Below are 9515 nucleotides of genomic sequence, written 5' to 3' on the forward strand. Positions count from 1 at the left end.
CATCACTTACTGAGTATGCAGAATCTTTATCGTTTAATTCTAGGCTTTGTTATTACAGTTTAAGCTGGTTCAAAATCTTCTGCCCCAGGTTTTCTGTTTCAGGATGGCTCCTTCCTCTTGCAGCATCCTATGGAGCCACCCTTGCATGTAGGGACACTGTGTGTATCAATAGAAACACACAGCTCTATAGCCTAGGATGGAGGACAGTCCTTCCTCTCTTGTCCAAGCTAACATGCTGACCGGAGACTGCGCTGTCCACTGTTAACTTAGAGAAGCAGCACTAAGAGGGAGCCATCAGCATTAAAACTGCAAACTGTAAGTGCTGATGTAAGAATTTTAACAAATAGTTTACTTTGGTATGTTTTTTTTTGTTTTTGTTAAACTAAAAAAAATAATGCTGCGGGTTTAATGCTACTTTAAGGTGTATATAAAGCCAAAAAACTTTTTTAAAGTTTTAAATAGAATGGGTAAGGGTTAAAACTTCTATTAGGTTTATATTGATGTATGTGTCCCTGCTGGAGACAAGCTATGTGGATGCAGGGATCTCCCATGCCGTGCTATTGTATTCTAAAGCCCCATACACACTATCAGTTTTTCTGCTGAGTTTTTCCTTCAGATTTACCAAAACCATATAATATGAGGTCAAACCTTAGGAGTTTCAATGTGTATGTAATCAGGCAGGCCCTTCTACTACATGGTTTTGGTAAACCTGAAGGAAAAACTCAGCAGAAAAACTGATAGTATGTATGGGGCTTAACAGTGGGGAATCCCCCACATCAGAATACACAGATCAGTTCTGCAGCTAATGACTGCAAGCGCTGATGGAAAGCTGGTTTTCCAGCTGGTTTTCAAGCCATTTAACTGACTTTAGACTGTTAAGCCCCATATACACCATCAGTTTTTCTGCTGAGTTTTTCCTTCAGATTTACCCAAAGCATATAATATGAGGTCAAACCTTAGGAGTTTCAATTTGTATGCAAGCAGGCAGGCCCTTGCACTACATGATTTTGGTAAACCTGAAGGAAAAAATAAGCAGAAAATCTGATAGTGTGTATGGGGCATAAGACTGGCTTCTATTGAATAGAGAGGAGTACACATAGATTAAAAGTTGTCCAGGTCCTGCAGAACCAGAGCCAATTTTTGGTATGTGTGCACCTAGCTTTAAACATACTTTTGATCCTGGTGACCATTGTTCCTGGTTCCCAGTACTCATGTTATGGGCAGCTAAAATTAAACAGCTGGAATTAAGAAACGGTTACCTAGTAGCTTTTACTTCTGGCCTGGATAATATACAGTATTGCAGTAAAGCTGCTCCTGTATGTGGACATTAGGGATGAGCCGAACACCCCCGGTTCGGTTCGCACCAGAACCTTTGAAATTCGTACAAACTTTAGAACCCTATTAAAGTCTATGGGACTCGAACGGTCGAAATCAAAAGTGCAAAGGCTAATATGCAAGTTATTGTCCTAAAAAGGGTTTGGGGACCCGGCTCCTGCCCCAGGGGACATGGATCAATGCAAATTATTTTTTTAAAAACAGCCATTGATTTTAATGACGCTTAAAGTGAAAAAAAAAGTGAAATATTCCTTTAACTATCGTGCCAGGGGGTGCCTATAGTATGCCTGTGAAGTGACACGTGTTTCCCATGTTTAGAACAGTCCCTGCACAAAATGACATTTAACAGAAAAAAAGTTATTTAAAACTGCTTGTGGTTTTAATGTACAGTAATGTCTGGTTCCGGCAATATGGATGAAAATCAGTGAGAAAAATGGCATGTGTAGCCCCCCTGCCCATTACCAGCCCCTTGAGTCTTGTACAGATATTAAGGGGAACCCCATACCCAAATTAAAAAAAGGAAAGGCATGGGGCCCCCAGGCCCTATATACTCCGAACAGCAGTATACAGGCAGTGCAAACAAGACAGGGACTGTGTAGGTTTGTTGTGTTAAGTAGAATCTGTTTGTAATTTTCAACTGGTACATTTTTAAAGTGTAGCTCCAGTCAAAAAGTCTATTTTTAAGCTTTTTGGAAAACATAGGGAAGGGTTATCACCCCTGTATAATTTTTTCATCTCACTTCCTGTTGTCTCCTTCCATTTGCAAGTAGGAGACGTTTGTAAGTTGGATGTTTGAAAGTAGGGGCCTGTCCTATATGCTCTGCAGAAATTTGGCCCTAAGGTGTTGGTGTCGTCACAAGTTAACACTGTAATCCCTCAAAGTGACTCTTGGTGGGCGCTGGAGCACCCTGCTGTGAATTGTAATTACATGTCATTGTTAAACAGTGGTAGAAAAATTGGGCCTTTGGTGGTGGTGGTGGTGCTGGTGCCACAACACTGTAAGTCCTCACAGTTACTGTCGATGGGCGCAGGAACTGGCCCTGCTGTGAAATATTATATCAAGAATTGTAATTACATGCACCTGTTAAACAGGGGCTGAACAATTGGGCCTTAGGCACTGCTTGCTGGTGCCACGACACTGCAACCTCTCCCAGATACTCTAGTTGGAGTGCAGGAATGAGCCCTGCTGCAAAGCATTGCATCAAAAATGTTAATTACATGCCCCTGTTAAACAGGGGCTGAAAAATTGGGCCTTAGGCACTGGTGCTGGTGCCACGACACTGCAACCTCTCCCAGATACTCTAGTTGAAGTGCAGGAATAAGCCCTGCTGCAAAGCATTGCATCAAAAACTGTAATTACATGCCCCTGTTAAACAGGGGCTGAAAAATTGGGCCACTGGTGACATCACCCAGAACCAAAAAAGTTCTTCCAAGCTATCAGCAGGATCATCGAGGAGGAAGAGGATAGTCAGATAGTCAGTCAACATAACAGGACACTCACTCAGCATCAGCATAGGCAGTCTTGTAGGGATGTGACATTTCAAAAAAATTGTATTCGGTTACATCAGCTTCAGGTGCTTGGTAGCTGGTGGTGATCCAAGACCGATTCATCTTTATGAAGGTCAGTCGATCAACCGAGTCTCTGGGAACACATTGCACATACCTTTCTGCAAGGCCTCCCGGAGAAGTCTCATCCTCTGCTCCCTCTGCGACGGCAGGATAAGGTCCGCAACCTTACCCTTGTACCGTGGATCAAGGAGAGTTGCCAGCCAGTAATGATCCCTCTCCTTGATCCGAAGAATATGAGGATCATTCCGCAGGCTTTGCAGGATCAGGGAGGCCATGCAGCGTAGGTTAGCTGAGGCATCCGGTCTGGAGTCCTCTGGGTCACTAAGGACGACATGATCCGCAGCCACCTCCTCCCAGCCACGTAGAAGTCCACGGGTTTCTTGGGACTGTAAATCATCCTTAAAAGACTGCTGCTGCTGATGCTGAGTGCCAGGCTCCACCTCCATGCTGACTCAATCCTCCTCCTCCTCCTCGTCCTCTTCCTGTGTGATCGGTGGGACAGCAGGAACACTGTCTGTATAAAGGGGTCCAAGTCCTCCTCTTCCTGCCTCTGTTCTGCCTCACGTGCCCTCTCCATTATTCCATGCAGTGTATGCTCCAACAGGTGGACAAGAGGTACAGTGTCACAGATGCATGCACTGTCATTGCTCACCATCCTCATGGCCTCCTCAAATGGTGACAGGACAGTGCATGCATCCCTGATCATGCCCCACTGGCATTTTGAAAAAAAAAACAAGCTCCCCTGACCCTGTCCTGGTCGCACAGGTACTCATTGATGGCCCTCTGCTGCGTGTGCAGCCACTGCAGCATGGCCAATGTTGAGTTCCACCTGGTGGGCATGTCACATATAAGGCAGGTTCAACTCCTTTTGGAGCTCAGCCAGCCAAGCACTGGCATTATATGATTGCAGAAATGCACACAGACTTTCCTGGCCTGCCTCAGGACATCCTGTAAGCCCGGGTACCTGCCCAAGATCCGCTGCACCAGCAGATTAAGGACATGAGCCACACAGGTCACATGGGTCAGTTGCCCCTGTCGAAGGGCGGAGAGGAGATTGGTGCCATTGTCGCAAACCACCATTCCTGGCTTAAGCTGGTGTGGCATCAACCACCTCTCGGCCTGTCCCTGCAGAGCTGACAAAATATCTGCCCCACTGTGACTCCTGTCCCCCAAACACACCAGCACAAGCACGGCATGGCATCTTTTTGCCTGCGTACTTGCATAGCCCCTTGAACGCCTACGGAGCACTGCTGGTTACGAGGACAAAGCACAGGAAGAGGGCATGGAGGAAGGAGAAGAGGAGGGGGTGGAGGAGAGAGGTGTGTCACAACCAGTAGTAGCATTTTGGAGGCGTTGTGGTGGGAAACAACCTCCAACACTACTGCACATTGTCCTGCATCCTTCCCAGCTGCCAGAAGAGTGATCCAATGCGCCGTGAAAGATAGGTAACATCCCTGTCCATGCCTGCTGGACCATGAGTCAGCGGTAATATGAACCTTACCACTGACCGACCTGTCCAGCGAGGCAAGGACATTGCCTTCCACATGCCGGTAGAGAGACGGAATCGCCTTCCATGCGAAAAAGTGCAGTTTGGGAACCTGCCACTGAGGAACTGTACATTCCACAAACTCACGGAAGGGGGACGATTCTACCAACTGAAAAGGCAGCAGTTGAAGTGCTAGCAATTTAGCCAAGCTAGCATTCAACCACTGGGCATGTGGATGGCTGGGAGTGAACTTCTTTTGACGGTCCAGCAGCTTGGGCAGGGAAATTTGCCTGGTACAATCAGACGCCAGTGTACTGCTAGCAGAGTGCCCGCAAGTACTTGGCTGTGACACACCTCATTCTACACCTTCATTCCTCTCAGTGCAGGTTTCAGAGAGGACTGAAGGTCTAGTGGGGTTGGAGATCCCAACTGATGAGGAGCAAGGAAAGGTCCGCTTTGTTCTTTGGTGTGGGTCTTTAAGGTAGCTTGCAAACGAGCTGCATGGCAAGTCAACATATGTCTGGTCAAGCATGTGATGCCCAAGCAGCTGATGTTTTGGCCACGCGAGATACGCTTGAGACATATGTTGCAAATAGCAGCAGTGTGATCTGATGCACTCATCTCAAAAAAGGCCCACACCAAAGAACTTTTGAAATAACGTGCAGAGGCAGCACTCTGCACAGGCGGAGCTCTGCGGTGTGATTCAGTTGGTCTGCTGCCCTTAAGCTGGCCCCCGGAAGGCATCCTGCCTCCTTGGAGACGTGCTTCCTCCTCTCTCCTATCAGGCACCCACGTGGAGTCAGTGACCTCATCATTCCCTCCCTCTTTATCACTGGAGCAAACCTGGCAGTATGCTGCAGCTTGTGGAACATGACTGCCAGATTGCTGTCCTTCTTGAGCATACCCTCTCTCTGGGCTTACGCTACTGCCTTCCTCTAGTTGGGTATCATCATCAGATCCTTCAAAACACTAGGCATCCTCCTGGAGCATGTACCCAACACTGTGCTCAAACAGATCGGGGGACTCCTCAGGAGGACATGGTGGGTCTAGGGAAGGAGTGACTGATTACATTGAGACAAGAGAAGAGGACACATTGGCAGCTGCTTTGCCAGTACCCTGAGCCTGGGTGAGAGAGGATGAGGAGGATGAGGCTTGGTCATCCACTCTACCAAGTCTTTGGCATGTTGTGGCTCAATGCATCCATCTGTCGAAAATAAGGACAAGCGCGTCCCATGGCCACGTGCTGATGACAATGCACCACGTCCAGGACCAGCACTGTTGCCTCTAGACACAGAGCCTGCTTGTCCTCTTTTATTGGCTCATGACTGTCTGCCTCTCCTTGTTGGCCTTTCAGACATACTAAAGCCTGCAGGGAGATGAGAACATCAGCAATTGGGGGTAGCTTCAGGTGTATATCGTGCAGGTGGCACAATACACTGACTGTAACTGCTCCAGTTGCCTGTGGTATAGAAACGGAACAACACCAGCAATTGGGGGTAGCTTCAGGTGTATACTGTGCAGGTGGCACAATACACTGCTGTAACTACTCCAGATGCCTGTGGTATAGAAACGGAACAACACCAGCAATTGGGGGTAGCTTCAGGTGTAAACTGTGCAGGAGGCACAATACACCAACTCTAACTAGGGCGGCACAGTGGTGTAGTGGTTAGCACTCTCACCTAGCAGTAAAAAGGGTTGCTGGTTTAAATCCCAACCACGACACCACCTGCCTGGAGTTTGCATGTTCTCCCTGTGCCTGCGTGGGTTTCCTCCGGGTACTCCGGTTTCCTCCCACACTCCAAAGACATGTAGGTAGGTTAATTGGCTTCTGTGCAAAAAAAAATTGGCCCTAGTATATGAATGGGGACCTTGGATTGTGTGCTCCTTGAGGGTAGGGACTGATGTGAGTGGGCAGTGTACAGGGATAGGGACTATTGTAGACACACACTCAGGTTGAACTGGATGGATTGGTGATTGCTAACTATGTAACTATGTAACTACTACAGCTGCCTGTGGTATAGAAACGGAACAACACCAGCAATTGGGGGTAGCTTCAGTTGTATACTGTGCAGGTGGCACAATACACTGACTGTAACTGCTCCAGATGCCTGTGGTATAGAAATGGAAGAACAAAACCAGCAATTGGGTATAGCTTCAGTTGTATACTGTGCAGGTGGCACAACACACCGACTGTAACTGCTCCACATGCCTGTGGTATAGAAACGGAACAACACCAGCAATTCTGGGTAGCTTCAGGTGTATACTGTGCAGGAGGCACAATACACCAACTCTAACTGCCACAGCGGCCTTTGGTATAGGAACAGAACAACACCAGCAATTGGGGGTAGCTTCAAGTGTATCAGGTGCAGGGGGACCAATACACCCACTGTATCTGCTGCAGCTGCCTGTGGTATAGGAATGGAACACCAGCAATTTGGGGAGCTTCAGGTGCAGGAGGCACAATACACCCACTGTAACTGCTGCAGATGCCTGTGGTATAGAAACAGAACAACACCAGAAATTGGGGGAGCCTCAGGTGTATACTGTGCAGGTGGTACAATACACTGACTCTAACTGCTGCAGCTGCTTGTGGTATAGAAACAGAACACCAGCAATTGGGGGTAGTGTCAGGTGTATACGGTGCAGGGGGCACAATACACCCACTGTAACTGCTGCAGATGCCTGTGTTATAGAAACAGAACAACACCAGCAATAAGGGGTAGCTTCAGCTGTATACTGTGCAGGAGACACAATACACCCACTGTACCTGCGCTGGGTTCACAAGAAAAGATGACACTGTCCCTGCCTATCCTGCTCTCTCCCTGAATGCCGCAACACACTACACAAGGCCGTTGCACTGTCGTCCCTACATAGTGTGGGGCGTGTACTAACCCCCCTGAGCAATAATTAGCCACAGGCATCCTGCCTTTGACCAATTATGGCTCTCCTCGCTGCTGGCACTGTGATTGGCCAAGCATGTGGGGTCACAGTGCATGCTTGGCCAATTATCAGCCAGCAATGCACTGCGATGGCGCAGTGCATTGTGGGCCGTGAGCACCACTCGAATATGGCGTGAACGGCCCATAACATTCGGAATTTGACGAACGGGCTCATCCCTAGTGGACATGTGGTGTCTACTCATCTCTCTTTCTGTCGCTCGCTCTCTCTCTCCACTTTCTCCTTCTGGAGTTTCAAAGCCAACCTCTCATAAACAGAAAGCACTTCTTGTATTTGAATTTGCAAATGTATGTAAGAAAAACATTTGGTTTTAAACTAAATGTTAAAACAGTTTAATTGCTAACTTGCTGGTTAGAGTGCAGGGAATGTTTTTGTAAGAACCTTTTTTGTTTTCAATGCCCCCTTTAGGGAGATTTACTTTCTCTGCATGTTTTGATGACCACTGTCATGGGGACTAAACATTAAGGGAAATCAAGTTTATGAAATTGTCACCAAAACAGAAAAAGAGGAGAAATATTACAACACGGATACTTGTTCTGATGTCTATGAGGGGATTTGTTCTCACTTTCTATTGTTTCTAAAGGATAGTGAAAGGAAATACCCCACATGGGACACAGATGGCAGATAAAAACCTGAGAGGCATTGTAACTATTCCCTACTCTATGAAAATAAATAGTTTAAACATATTTAAATTTTTTAGATCAAATTAGTATTCTGTAAATTGGCATTAACTACTAGAATACATTAATTGCAGGCAACCAAATTAGTACTAACTGACCTTTTTGTAAACAGTTCTGGGACAAGGTCATCCAGTGCCCAGGGTAAACGTTGCCTTATCTTTTAACCTTAACTGGTTTATTACACAAGTCAGTGTGCCAATGACTGCAACAGTAACCCCCAGAATTGGTGCCACAGACTGCATTAATAACCCACAGCATTGGTACCAGTGACCACAGTAATAACCCCCAGCATTGGTGTCAGTGGCTGCAATAAAATCCTCCACATTGGTGGTGAGAAGCAGTGCTATTTAAACCTCCTTCATTTGTAGTCAGTGTAACCTCCCCTTAAACCTCTTCCTGCAACTATTTTCAGTGGCAATCAGTTGCAGGCCAATGTTATCCGGTGCCCAGCGCAGAAATTGGCAAACTGCACCCACCCCCAGGGGAGCTGGGAGGTAGAGCGTGTATAGGAAAGCTCTGTCCTCCTCTGGGAGCTGGGGATGGGGCAAACAAGTGATGCCATTGGTTGTTAAGACCTCAACGGTCCTAGCATCCAAAGGCTGTGTGTGTGTGTGGGGGGGGGGGGGGGGGTGGGCAGAGGTGATCAAAGCGAATTTCAGAGCCTGTCCTAAGCAGCGCAGTAGTGATTCAAACAAGGAAGAGGCTGCTCCAGGTGAGCAGTCACTACAGTCCGGATGCGCTGGATGCAAGCCATGGCTCACCACCGATGATCAATAGGAAGAAAAGAAGGGCTGCACACCATGGGAACATTCTAACAATTTCATTCCAAAAATAGCAAATGACAGTCAACCTCAAAAAATTCAATAGCATGACTTACTACTGAATATATTTTAAATGTGGTAGTGATTTTCATTTTTAGGAATAATCTATCCGAATTATCAGAATAACGAATACCTTATCTATACGAATGGAATGTAACAAATTAAAAAATTTCAGAATTTACAAATTATGTGTCGATATTATATATTAAATATTGATCATAATGAATGAAATGAAAATGGAAAAAAAACTCATTTGTTTTACAGTGCACATGTCTAATAAATGCTTTTACACAAGATTCATACTACAGAGAAGTCACACATTTTCCAAATAATCCCATAGGAAAAAATGTCTAAATGTTGGGAGAAAGCTGTGCTAAAATATATATGAATAGGTCCTTTATGTTATTATGTATACTGTACATCTTTACTAAAGACCCTTGTTTACAAGGGTGTGCCATCACTGTGGAATAGCTTTCTTTCAATAAAAACTATCATTTAGCATCCATCCATTAGAGTTAATTTACTAAATGAGTAAAATATGTTAATTTTCGGTAATTTCAGCACAATTCACCTCATTCACTAAGTTAAGTGTACTTTTTTTCTCTTTGTGAAGGCAATTTTCAATTAGCTTAGTGAAGCTAAGGTCAAGTTGTACTAACGTCAGTC

This window comes from Lithobates pipiens, unplaced genomic scaffold (genome assembly GCF_037356315.1).
Source record: "Lithobates pipiens isolate NorthernLeopardFrog02 unplaced genomic scaffold, aLitPip1_a1.2 Scaffold_19, whole genome shotgun sequence".
Taxonomy (NCBI): domain Eukaryota; kingdom Metazoa; phylum Chordata; class Amphibia; order Anura; family Ranidae; genus Lithobates; species Lithobates pipiens.